The sequence below is a fragment of the Petaurus breviceps genome, unplaced genomic scaffold (assembly GCF_028583685.1).
Source record: "Petaurus breviceps papuanus isolate PSGF00001 unplaced genomic scaffold, PetGlider_PUasm1.0 178, whole genome shotgun sequence".
NCBI lineage: Eukaryota > Metazoa > Chordata > Mammalia > Diprotodontia > Petauridae > Petaurus > Petaurus breviceps.
The window spans coordinates 16,884,920-16,899,427 of NW_027185777.1; the positions used below are offsets into that span (position 1 = coordinate 16,884,920).

At 37.5% G+C, this 14,508-nt stretch overlaps 1 protein-coding gene and 1 pseudogene across 2 annotated transcripts in view; both read right to left on the reverse strand.

Annotated features, from left to right (window-relative positions):
• PRTFDC1 (phosphoribosyl transferase domain containing 1) overlaps window positions 1-14,508 on the reverse strand; it is a 92,134-nt gene that overhangs the window by 60,946 nt on the left and 16,680 nt on the right. The gene's annotated exons all lie outside the window — the stretch shown is intronic.
• Window positions 11,374-12,099, reverse strand: LOC138159775 (small ribosomal subunit protein uS10m pseudogene; annotated as a pseudogene).

Here is a 14,508-nt window from a genome sequence, read left to right on the forward strand (position 1 = left end):
CCCTTATCTCACTTCACCATCCTTCATCAGTCATAGCTATACCATGTATCCTCCCTCCCCTATGCTGTGATTGCTTCCAAACTCTTTGGAGGAAAGGTGTCATAGATTCCTTATTAGAATGGTTTTTAAATGCATAAAATAAAGATTATAACGAAACTAATCATAATAAAATAGTTATCAAAATATTAAAAGTTCACAGACCACAGGTGAAGAACCTTAGCCCTAAAAGGGCTAGACCACCCCCTCTTCAAGTGTAACTATACCCATAGCCAGACTATCTTCTGCATTTTACCCCACTCCACTCTCAAACCGTCTATTCAATAGTTTTTGCTCCAGATGAAAAATTTTCTAGTTATTCCCCTGCATCCTGGTCACAAACTATGTATTATTTCTGAGGACTAACCTAGCTAATTATGGAGAGATGCTACACCAGTAGGCTAGTCACTTGGAAATGACATTTCTTTGGTCATGAATAGAAACTCATGAAACAAAAAGAAATATAAAATGGTCCTTGGTTCTTTAAGTCTCTACTTCTGTATTAATGGTGGTGGAGGAGTCTATAGAAAAGGGGACAGAGATACTAATAATGGAGCAGTTTTAGAATGTCTGTAAACATTGACTTATTTATTCCTACTCTAAATGCGAGATCCTCATTGGTCCAGTGACCAAAAATTTAAAATACCACCAGATGAAATGAATAACATAAATATTGATATCTTCCCTAATAATGAAACCAGAAGATAAGTAGTAGGATGATTCCCAAATTTTGCTTGGAAAGGAGTAAGTGAAGTTAGTTCTATTATGTGTCCAAAGGTAACACGAAATATCATATGACAAGACACTGTGATTTCACTGCAGTGCTCATGATAAGTCTGAACAAAAATACTTCTGTTAAGATAACTGTAGGGCAGCTATAATGGATAGATTTCCGGGTCTAGAGTCAGGAAAACTCATTTTCCTGAATTCAGATTTGACCTCACACTTACTAGCTGTGTGACCCAGGGCAAGTCACTTAACCCTGTTTGCCTCAGTTTCCTTATCTTTAAAATGAGCTGGAGGAAGAAATGGCAAACCACTCCAGTATCTCTGCCAAGAAAACCCCAAATGGGATAATGATTAGTTAGGACTGAAACAACGTAACATGAACAACATAATTGTGGTTTATGTGCTACCCTTCAGAGGATGAGGAAGGGAAGAAATCCTATGAAGAATTCCATGAGCCTCTCCATATTAAAGCAATAACAATCACTTAAAAGCAAAGATGAAGATATAGGTGGATAATATTATTTTAAGTTATAAAATTTGACCCACATGTCAAGAAATTGAATGTGTTAAAGCTTGGGTGGTCTGTATAGCAGAAGATTTAAACCTATACATCATTAATGTTTTCTTCAAGAAAAGATTTTGGAGGCACTGGATATGAAGAGCTCCAACTAATATCACAAAAAATGAAATTGACCACGTCTTAAAAAAGAACCAGATGGTTACTGAGGTGAGACATTTCCAAATAAACTGTTCATGCATATTCAGACCTTCAGACTATCAGATCAGAGATTAAATGCTAGTACCATATTAGAAAAAAAAAGAATTAAAAATGATATATGGTATGTACTTATGGCATCTCCAACTGCCCTATAAAAATTGTTATGTTACCACTATTTGTTATCATATTCACCTACCTGTCTGGATGGCTTCCCAGTATATATTGATGATAATAATGGCTAGCATTTTATACTTTTTTTTAAACATTTCCAAAATGCTTAATAAATATCATCTAATTTTCTTCCAGGGTCATGTAACTAGTATGTGTCTGAGATCAGATTTAAATTTAGGTCTTCCTGATCCGGGTCCAGCACTCCATATACTGTACCTTCTACTGTCCTACTCTCTTCTTCCTTACCATATTTTTCCTGCGTTAGACCTACCAGTTGCAATAAGACTTCACTTAGCCCCCTGAAAATTATTAAGAACTAAGGAGGTAGCAACATTTTGGTCTTGAAAAAGTAGTGAAAATCCCCTCATTAAACTTGGCTACTTGTTAAATGCAATACAAGATTTCACAAGGGAATAACTAGAATTATTGGTTAAAATAAAACCTGGGGATATTGTGGGAATTCAGTTTATCCCCATTTCAAAAAACCATGGATATAAAAGAACAGACAATGTCCTATGATTAAGGCAATGAAATTTTAAAGGGAGGCTGCACAAAGGTCATTTAAGGTCACCATATGGGCCAACACTTTCTCTCATCTCCGTTGAGAGTAAGTACATTGCCTATACTTAGCTGTGACTAGCCTCTTTAATAAGGCTGCCAACTTCTCTGCTGGGCTCACATCTCCTGCATGGCAAGTATTTCTTTCCTGCCAAGGTCGTGCTTTGGTATTTTTTTGGCATTCAAAATCTCTCTCAGCTCTGCCAATATGCAGGAACAGTTAATTAATACAGAAACATAGCCTACTTTCAAACTGTATGGGCAAATGCTTAGGGCAAATATGCTCTGTTAAATTTTTTTTAAGTCACCTCTCTAATTTTATTTTCCTCACACATTATCTTAGACTAGCCTCACAGAAAACAGATGTGTGAGTTAAAGTGAATTTTATCCTTAGGTTAGTTTGCATGAAAAGTTAATTCCAAGAACTGGGTCAACATTTCAGCTTTAAACATTTGGCAAATTAGACCTCCCCATTCAGGGACTGGACTTGAAAAACTAATTGATATATGAACAAACAGTTCTCAAAAGAAGAATTGCACACTATTAACAAGAATATGAAAGAATGTTCCAAATCACTATTAATAAGATAAATGCACATCAGAACAACCCTGCAGTTTGCAGATGACACCTCACAATCAGCAATTGGCAGAAATGAAAAGACAGAACCAAACAATGCATCAGGGGCAATGGAAAGATGGGCACACTAATGGAATGTTAGTGGAGCTGTGAATTGGTTCAACTATTCTGGAAAGCAATATGGAACTATGGAGAAAGCGACTAAAATGTCTATGCTCTTTGACCAGAGATTCTACTGCTAGGCACATGCTACTATAGGTCAATGATAAAAAGAAAGGTCCCATATGCATCAGTTATTTAGAGTAGCCCTTTTCTTTAGTAGAAAAACTGGAAAACAAGTAGATAGCCATCAATTGAGGAATTACTCAACAAATTGTGGTATGTGAATATACTGAAATATTTCTGTACTCTAAAGACATGAAAGATATGAAAAATATAAAGAAACATGGAAAGATTTACCTGAACTGATGCAAAGTTAAATAAGCAGAACCAGATAAACAACACTTAATGATGACCGTAAAAAACGGGCACAATAATAAAACAATCAAAATGGAATGCTTGAGCAATTATCCTGACTGTTTGACCCCAAAGGGCAGAGATTAGAAAGCATCTCTCCATTTTCTTTGCAGAGGTGAAAAGCTATAGGTATATAACAGGGTAAACTAAATCAGATTTTTAAAAATTTTAATATGGTGGTTAGTTTTGCTGATTTCTCTCCTCCCCCTCTGTGTACCCACTTTCTTTTTTTCTTTTTTGTTTTAAGGGATATCTGGGAATGAGAATAGGTGGTAAAAAAAGATATCCATAAAACTTATTTTCAAAAGACAAGAGATTCATTTCCAAGCTTGCCAGTTCCCAACAATCTTTGCTTTACGGTTCCCTCCATCTTCTTCTATTTCTAAATCCTTTAGTCTTAAAAAATGCTTCTCCCTTCCTTCTCAAATGCTTTTTAAGGTGTTCCAGTCCATGGGGTCACAAAGCAAAGCCTGTTAGTTTCTCTTTTGTACAAGTTCGGATTCTCTAAACAGTTGGTAAGGGGATTAGAGTTCAGCAGTCTTTTGCAACTCTGCCAAATGTTGCTTCCCAGTAGCACTGCAGCAAGTAAAGGATGCTATATTTGTCCAGGTCTGGAGGAAAGTTTGTGTGGTGTAAGGGCAGAAGGCCAAGAAGGAAATCCCAATTTCATTTGATTTATAGAAGAAGTGTCAATATTTGCTGGCCAGTTTCTTGGAAGGTATTTCATATTTTATTCATATTAATTGTAGAAACCATGCCATAAAAATAAGTAGCTAACGTTCTTTTAAGAAATTTTGCCAACCCTCTAACAACAACCAAGAAAAAGAGACTTTTGCCAGTGGCGGCAGCAGCTGGTACAATTTGAGTGAGTGAACTCCTCAAAGATAACTGTGGGAAGAAGTGATATGGCTTCATTTTTTTTTTAATTCCCTTCCTGATCAAATGATATATCAGCCACAGTTCTAGCTGGAAACAAAATTTTCATCATTTAGAACTACAATTCTACTTTAAGAAAAAAGATCCTAGATCATTTCATGAAGATATAAAACATGATATGTAGGCAAGTGCTAATTACTGCAATTATATTCTCTCTGCTTATGTTTCCATGATTTTTTTTATTGTTTAAATATTATTCTCTGTCACCAAGCCTAATAAAAGAATATAAATAGCTGCATTTTAGAAACTGGTCAATATATACACACAATATTATAGAAGATATATGTATATTGAAAATATTTGTAAGATGCTGGGGTCCAAAAGGAATATAAAAGCTTAAGACCCTCATTATTAGATCTGCACCAAACTCGATGGCCTGATTATCCCTTCCATTTCTTTCATTAATTCCTACCTTACTTACCCCTGAAGAAAAGAAAAGAATGATTTACTATCAAGCTACAGAGATGACCTTTGAATACTGTAGGTGACATGTTAATTTTCTATTAATCATATTCTTGTAGAAAAATATAAATTTTAATGATATGAAATAGTAGATAATCCAAATAGCAGATATTTGGCTTTGGAACTTATATGTTTATGTGTTTGTATGAATAGCATATATGTGTACACGTGTATATATGCGTATATAAAACATTTTAATATGAATTTCCTGATTATAGGAAATTTACTTTTAGCAAAATAATGAAGCTACAGCATAAAGTTCTTATCTGAAGAAGGGCAAGGAAGTAATTTCTCTTCCCCCCTGACCTCCTTTTATGCAACTAATAAGAATAAAAAAACTACAATAGACTTCCATGATCTCATCAAGATGCCATTTTCATTCATATATGTCCATAAGCTCACTATAGGGGGTTCTCACAAGCCAGCTTTCTTTGCATTTTTTTTGAGGAGGGAGTTGTCCATCATTTTCCTGACACCCTCAGCATTTGACCAGCCTATCATCCTTTCTTATCATGCATTTCATTGGTAACATCCTCATACCACTTCTGTGTAATTCTTTCTTTATAATGTATTACATCCTCAACTTTGATTCTTTGGAGGTGAGAGTATTCCATATATGAACCATACAACAATGCCAGAAGAATGGTGATGATAAAGATGGACCTTTGTTTTAGGGAGAAGCTTGAGGTCATTAAACAAACCATGCAATTTCCCAGTGACCATGTAGCTCATCACCTTCTTATTCAAGAAGACATCTATCTAAGAGATATGTACTAATGGATGAGTTTTTTAGGTTGTTCATTCAATTGCATATCATACTCTGGACAGAAAACATTCTTCATTCACTATGACTTTCTTGTGTGAATGGTTAGGTCAAAACTTCTTTTAGGAGACTTTACCATATTCTGGGGTTCCATACAATCAGCCTACCATCTGAAACAGGGACATATGGAGGACTTCACCATCTATATGGAATCCTTCCCCTTGAACTCTGTGCTGGAGCTCCCCCAAGATAGCAGTGAACTCCTTCAGCAACTATATGTTTCTGTGTTTTATGATTGATTGATATTAATATCGGAGGGACAACTAGGATTATCTCTGTTTTAAAAGCTTTTGAGGAATCTTCTATCATTTTGACATAGGAGAGATGTAGTTAGAAGAGAGACATTAAGGCATCTTTTCACACTACTGAACTAAATGCAACCCAATCTTGCAACCTCATAGGAAATATACTGTCCATTTGCAGGGGAATTCCCGACTCAATCTTTGCCTAAATTAAGAGACTCTATATGCAAAGTAAAAAGAGCCAAGAATACCACTAAACTGGAGTTAAGTAGATTAGGTGCTATCAATAATGCGTGCCCTAAATATCTACAGTTTGGGTACTTAAAAGAATTGATCCTAAAAGCAGTTACCTCAATAAACTTGAAAGCAAATTAGCTCATTGAGTTGAATCCTCTAACTGCTACCAAATAATAACTACTTAAGAATTGTACATTATAGTTACCACAATCCACCCATATATTATAGAGCTTGGTCGGAGATTAAGCAAAATTAATCCAAGGGCACTTAGGGATGAAATAGGAAGGATAATGGACAAAAATTGGAAACATCTGAAAAGGATTTCTTTTTCTTTTCTTTTTTTTTAAACAAACTCTTTTCAGTAGAGTCACCAAAAAAGCCAAGCTTCCCCATCTGAAACCCAACATTGCAGTCATAAACCTGTTCCCCTAGAAGTGAAAAAAGCCTGGAAGAAACAAAGATGGGAAGAGTGGCTACTCTAGAACAACCACAGAGAGGAGTTCCATGCTAGACATGACAAAATTTTAGGTTATTTAAGGATCTCAAAGCATCTGAATGAGAGGCAGAAAACTAAAAGCATGGAGAAGAAATCTCAAACTGTATTATTACTCCAAAATTCAGATAACATCAAAAACTATGGTCCTACCTGTCTATTTCCTTAGTTCAATAAAAATTTTTATGAATAATTTACACATTTGTGGGAACTACTGACGAAGGAATGAGAGGAACAAACCAACTATGGAAAACAACAATCTACAGCAAAATACATCTATTCAGTCACAGAACTAACTAAAAAATAGAGAAATTCCATACCTGGTTTAATCTGCCTCTTTCCCTCACCTTTTGTCTTTATGCTAGGGAATGTCAGTATCCACAATGATGCTCCCTCAAATTCCCTAACCTCCTAATTCCTCAGGGCAGCTAGGTGGAGCAGTGGATAGAGCACTGGACTTGGATTCAGTAAGACTCTTCTTTACCCAGTTTCAGACATTAGCTGTGTGACCCCGGGCAAGTCACTTAACCCTGTTTGCCTCAGTTTCCTCATCTGTAAAATGAGCTGGAGAAGAAAATGGCAAACCACTCCAACATCTTTGCCACAAAAATGCAAAAAAAAAAAGGGGGGCCACAAAGAATCAACTGAAAAGCAATTCCTCAGTGTACTTAAATCCCAGAACCTGGTACTCCTTCACTTCATCTCAGCCACACATTGGGATGGTCACACACTGAATCTCAGTATTGCCCACAAGTGTTCCACTTCCTTAATAAGGAACCCTGACCTTCCTTTGTCTGACAGTAATCTCCTATCATTCCATCTCTTCCTATGCCTCACCCTTCTTAAACCTATTCTTTGCTCTAATCAGAGATCTTCAGTCCTTCACCCCTCTTTATTTCCTCAGGCCATTAGTCCTGCTCTGACTACTTTTCCTTCCTTTCCAATCTTAATCTTGTAGTTAGCCATTTCAACTTTATACTTTCCTCTGCTCTCAAATCTCTCACCTCCTTGTCCTATCATTACTCATTTCTTGCCATACTTATCTCTAGATTATACTTTCACCAGCCTCTTCTTTCATTTCTAGTCAGAGGCTGGTGAACTGAAGTGAAATTTCGTAACCACAGGCAAATTATAAACTCACATGATAGTTAGGCCCTCACTACCCACATAAATCCTTGGCATTCCTATATATTTCTAACAAAATCCAATAGCAAGAGATAGAAAGTGAAATCCCATTTAAAGTTACTGTGAACATGATAAAATATTTGGGAATCTACCTGCCAAAACAAACCCAGGACCTATACAAACACAACTACAAAACACTTTTCACACAAATAAAGTCAGATCTAACTAATTGGAAAAACATCAGTTGCTCATGGCTGGGTCTAGATAATAATAAAAATGACAAATTTACCTAAATTAAATTACATAGTTAGTGCCATGCCAATCAGTCTACCAAAAATTACTTTATAGAGCCAGAAAAAATAGTAACAAAATTCATCTGGAAGAACAAAAGGTCCAGAATATCAAGGGAATCAATGAAAAGAAATGCTAGGGAAGGTAGCCTAGCCATACCAGATTTTAATCTGTATTATAAAGCAGCAGTCATCAAAACTACTTGGTACTGGCTGAAGAAGAGAGCAGTGGATCAATGGAATAGATTGGGTACATGAGACTCAGCAGTCAATGACCATAGTAATCTACCATTTGATAAACCCAAAGACCCCAGTTTTGGAGATAATAACTCACTATTTGACAAAAACTGCTGGGAAAACTAGAATATAGTATTACAGAAACAGGGCATAAACCAATATTTAATGCCGTATACCAAAATCAAGTTTAAATGGATGCATGATCTGGGTATAAAGGCTGATAATGTAAGCAGCAAGGTGGGAAAGCAAGGAGTAGTTTACCTGTCAGAAGGGAAGACTTTATGACCAAACAAGAGTTAGAGAGCATTATAAAATGCAAAATGTATAATTTTGATTACATTAAATTGAAATGTTTCTGTACAAAGCCAATGTCACCAAGATTAAGAGGGAAGTGGAAAATTGGGAAAGAATCTTTACAACCTGTATCACTGATAAAGGCCTCATTTCTAAAATATATGGAGAATTGAGTCAAATGTATAAGAATACAAGTCATTCCCCAATTGATAAATGGTCAAAGGATATGAACAGGCAGTTTTCAGAGGAAGAAATTAAAGATACCTATAAGTATATGAAAAAATCTATAAGCATATGAAAAAATGCTCTAAATCACTATTAATTAGAGAAATGCAAATCAAAACAACTCTCACTGGTCAGATTGGCTAAGATGACAAAATAGGAAAATGATAAATGCTGGAGAGGATGTGGACAAATTGGAACACTAATGCGTTGCTGGTGGAGTTGTGAACTGATTCAACCATTCTGGAGAGCAATCTGGAACTATGCCCAAGGGGCTATAAATAAGTGCATACCCTTTGACCCAGCAATACCACTTCTAGGGTTGTATCCCAAAGAGATCACAGAAGTGGGAAGAGGCCCCATATGTACAAAAATGTTTAGAGCAGCTCTTTTTGTGGTGGCAGAGAATTGGAAATCAAGGGGATGTCCATAAATTGGGGAATGGCTAAACAAGTTGTGGTATATGAATGTAATGAAATACTATTGTGCTATAAGAAATGAGGAGCAGACGGACTTCATATTTACCTGGAGAGACTTATACAAACTGATGTTGAGTGAGAAGAGCAGAACCAGGAGAAATTTGTACACAATTACAGACACAACGTATGTGTGATGACCAACTTTGATAGACTGGACTCTTTTCAGCAATGCAGGGTTATAAGACAACTCCAGAAGACTCATGATGGAGAGAGATGTCCACATCCAGAGACAGAACTACAAAGTTCAAAAGCAGATTGAAGCAAACTACCTGCTCCCTTTCTTTTTCTTGTTTTGTTTCCTCTTTCCCACTGTTCATTCCATCTGTTATAATCTTTTTTTACAACCCAACTAATGTTTAATGTGAAGGTATCTGCAGATCCTATACTTGACTGCATGCTGCCATGGTGGGGGGAGGAGTGGGAGGAGAGGGAAGGGGAGAAAATTTGAAACTCAAGGGATTGTGGAACTGAATCTTGTAAACCAAAAATAAACAAATAAATAAATTTTAAAAAATTAGGTTGTCAATGCAGCAAAGCAGTTCTTTTATTCTATTCCATCTTAATTCATTTCTTGCCTCACAACCCCCCCCCAAAACTCTCTCTTCTCTATTCAAGTCTCCCTCTCCTCATTTCCCCTGATCTTTGACAAAGAGGCAGTCTTTCTGTGTACTTGATATCATCTCTTCCTGTTTTCCTGGAGCAGTCAATGCAAATGTATGCTGTTGTGAGATGTAGTGTCACATGTGAAGAAAAAAAGAGAAGACCTGTTTGGCTGGATTGTAGTGTGAGGTAGGGGACTGGACAGGTAAATCAGGACCAGATTGTGATGGGCTTTAAAAGTCAAACAAGACCTGTAAAGGAAAGCTCAGTCTACTGGGTGGGCTCCCTGAGGCAGATTTTTAGAAAGACACGGACAAGAGTTTTACAGGATGGACAGCCATGGATGAGTCATGTGTGATCTTCATTGTTGGAGGATGTAAAAGCAACAATAAGATCACCGATTCATGAAGATACCTTAAAAAATGAAGTGTATTTAAACTCTCTATTATACAGTCAAAGAATGTTCAGTATAATGGAATATTGTGAGTAACGGTGGATTCCTATGTTTCACAGAAAATTGATTTTCAAAAAATTAGAATTTTACAATTCTGTTTTAATTCAACATGCATTTATTGAGTGCCTGCTCTGTCCCTGACACTCAGATAAGTAATGGAGAGATGAAAACAAAAATGAAATAGCCTTTGCCCTCAAGAAGTTTATATGCTACTGGGATAAAACAGCATAAATATATACAAATACACATGGAAATATATACAAAATACATACTGAGGAAATGAAAAATAATTTAGAAGAGAGGAAGTCTAGGAAAGCAACAACTGAAAAAGCCTCCTATAGGAAGTGCCACCTGAGCTAAACTTTGAAGGATGCAAGGCATTCCACTAGAGCTGTAACAAATATAATTGAGTTAAACTCAATTAAACTAATTAAATTGCAGTTAAACCAATCACAGAATCATAAGATTGTAAATTTAAAGCTGAAGGGATATTAGAAGTAATATAGTCCAAAGACATCATTTGTTTCTTAGAGGGTAAATGTATTTTAATTAAATTATCTCTTTTTACCTTCAGTTCAACATTCTTTTACCTCTTCTTGAACCCACAGTTGTGGCAAAAAAGTCCCAAAACACAATCCTTCTATTCCTAAATAGACAATATTTCTGAATTGTTGTGGGGGGTAAATAGAAGAAGCATGGTACGGTAGATCGCTGGACCTCTTTACTACCAAGTTGCTGTTCCCAAGAGACAGAAACAATGATGTTGACGGAAACAATATAGGGCCTCCCCCCACCTGAGGCAGACAAATGGTCCTGGGAATACAGACCTCCACTATTTGCCATTTTGCATTTATTCTTTCCTGTTTTAGGTGAAGGAGACTGGAGATACTTAAGACCTTAGGATGTTTAACTGGTCAAGAAAATGTGGTACCAGAAGTTCAGGAACTGGAGTCTATGCTGGGTTTTATAGCCAATCACACCTGAGGGATGACCTGAGGAACTCAGAAAAGCAGTAGCTGAGATTCATCCATTCCTCCATCCACCATTCAGCACGTGGAAGTGAAACTGGTGGAGTGAATGTTATATAGGAGCTGTGTTAAGTCTGAGCCCACTCTGCCCAGAGAATGAGGTAGTAGACAGGGCACTCCCAGGTGTTGGAGGGAAATATTTGTAACTTTTGTTCTTTTTTTTTTTTAAAAGAAACTCTGAGTGTAATCATTCATGGCATGGACATACAGATATTTCCATTTCAAAACTAGATGTAAGAAGATTATCTTCATAATTTGCTTGCTTTTTCTTCCTTTCCCACCATTTCCCAAAGTGGTTCTTTGATGTGTTCTGGCAACTGTTCTAACCTGGTCTTTGTTACTTCCATGGCAACACCTTCAGGTAGGTTTCGTTGTATATATTCCAAATAGACATCTGCTGTACTTCCAGTGAAATGCTGTAACTCTAAACATCTGTAACGTGTCCTCATTTCATACTGAACTGTGTGCCTCTTGAAAATATGTACTGATTTGAGAAGAGTAAGACGTTCTATTTTCCTTGGAGGTCTATGTACCTTTTTAATGGAGATACCAAGTTCTTTAGCAGCAAGTACAGCAAAGTATTCATAACTATCCAATACAGTCCTATCATGGCCTTTTACTAAAACTGAGAGGCACTTATATAATGTGTCTAGTTCATCAGAAATGGAGATCTTAGGTTTCTCCATACCACTCCTGGTGTCCATATGCAATCTTGAAAACTGCACCCCCTTCAAATGGGTGTTGTGAAGAAAAAAAACATCTTTCTTTGCTGTAATATTCTTAGGATGGCTTAGAGAACAGATCCTTGGACTCTGGTAGAGGCCCCGACAAATAAGCCCAAGGGCAGTCCGCGCAGCCATCTTGCCCGACTCCTCTGTAACTTTTGTTCTAGCTGTATCTTCACAGTAAATGTCTCTTTTGAAAGAAAGAGGGGAGAAAGAGAGAAAGAGGGAGGAAGGAAGGAAGGAAGGAAGGAAGGAAGGAAGGAACCTGCCAGTATCAGAGTTAGGAAACCTGTGTTCAAATCCTGACTCTCACCCTTCTTATCTATATGACTTTTGTCAAGACAGTTAATTTCTGAGTCTCTTTTTTTCCCATCTGGAAGCAGTTCTAAGGTCCCTTCTAGCTCTAGAGTTTGTGATTCTAAAGATTCCGTAACTGCTGACCACCTTGTGGTGATGAGCTTCTCTGAACTTAGTTAGCCTGGTCCTCCTTGAGATATCCAGTCCATTGCTGGGTTGTGTTCAAAGCTTTTCTAGCAGTGCAGGACCTGACCCAGAATGTGCTCCACTAGGATAGCCTTCAAGTAGCCAGGGCTACATCATGATGAGGAATTGGAAGAACACTTCATATGGTTAGCTTTTAAAATCATATACTTATTTTTAAACATCTAGGGAGAAATGGTAGAATTCTCTGACTAGGACCATGTGATAACTTGGACAACAGCCCTTGCTTCACTCCAGCCTCATGTGTCACAGACTTCTGGAACTGTTCATGGCTCCAGGTATGCCGTCTGCTGTCTTTTAAAAAGGCTGCTCCCAACGACTGTGTGAGAGGCATGCAGAAGCCCCAAACACCCTAGGGAAATGAGCTGGTTTAGTTACCCTTATTTGGCTGTGTTTATTTAGGATACTTTCTTTAATTAGCCTGTGCCCTGGAGGAGAGAGGTGAGAGCCTTATCCCACACAGAGACTCTTTCTTTTGGGTAGTATACATGACTTCTCCACAAGTCTTTGCTCATCACATCCTAGCCCCAACCGACTTCTTCCACCCACTTCTAAGGATATTTAATTAGAGGTCAAGCATGCCTTGAGTGAACAGCTGTGCCTTTAGAGTTGTTGTGGAGTTTCTCATAGGCACTGTCTCAGGAGTTGATCTGTCTCACCTAGTTATTTTCTTTTCTTGCATTTGGTAGCAAGAAGGTTGTCATCATTAGCCCTTCTTATTTTCAAGCCTTGGGACTGTGAAGAACTATGGGTCAGAAATTTGAGAATGCCCCTGCTGAGCTTTAGAAATGCAAGTGTTTCTTCTGAACTGGTGTACAGTGAAAGTGGTTATTTAGACAACTGCTAAATTATGATCAGCTAATAGTAATAATGGTAATGATGATGATGATGATGTTATAAATGAAAATCTATGTGCTCCTTCTAGGGAATAAAACCACACTTGTTGAGGATCCAGGAAGTTTCATGATCTTTATTTTACATTTATTCTGTAATGAATAAATGGGTAGCCTCCCATTTATTAAGAGACTACAAAGGATTAGATAAAGGCAAGCCCTTTTTATGCTGTTTCATTTAACTTTCCTACCATTCCTCCCTTGGGAGCTGGGATGGGCTCTAGCTCTTCTTGGTTAAAACTCTCCCAACTTGCCCATTAAGCATGCCTGTTAATGAAAAGTCAGTGACCATCCCCCAACTGGTCCCAGCCAGCCTAGCTCAGGCCCCTCTTTACAGATTTATGCCTTCCTGCATGTAAACACCCATTGTTCCTATAGAATCTGTGGAAACCAAACTGCTAGCATTTCTCCCAATGTTGTCCATATATGTTCTGAAGATCCTTATCCTAACTCCCAAACTCACAGATAAGTTGGGTCCCAGAGCATGGCTATTTGTCCCCTTCAAACTTCTTAGAGGCACCCCTGAGGAGTTGAGTATGTTTCTCTAATATCATGAGCTTGACTTCCCACAAGTATGCTTCATCCTAAAATTACTAGTTGAGAATCATTATAGACAGCCAGCCTTAAAGTAGCTTGCAGAAAGGAGTAAAATATAAGGATAAAATATCACCCCACAAGTCTGACACACTCTCCTGAAAATACATACATAGTCCAAAGGAAAGGGGGCTCAAGGTTAGAGAGCACACATGTTGTTGGAAGTCCTTTTAGGGGGGTGCTAAAGAAATTTCCCTTAAATAAGGAAAATGTGTATCCAGTCTATCCTTGGCTGCTAATTCAGACACTGACAACAGTTGATGCTGTCCTAGAATGGGAAAGAGAGAATGCTGGGATGTCAAAGAGAAGATGGAAAGTACAGGAATGTACAAAATCTTCCCAGACCCTTCAAACCTTACAAGGTCCTCCTCCAACTAAAGGAGGGAAACCTAGTCAAAGCCCTCTCCTCCTTCCCAGCCCCCATTCATTCCGTATTCAGGGACATAATGAAAAGCCATTCTTATTCTAATTTCTGGAATTCTCCAATCCTAGTTAATTCAATGTTTTTATAAAGGACCCAGAGAGTGCAATGAAATCCCCAAATCAATTAGCTCAAACTTCTTGTCTGG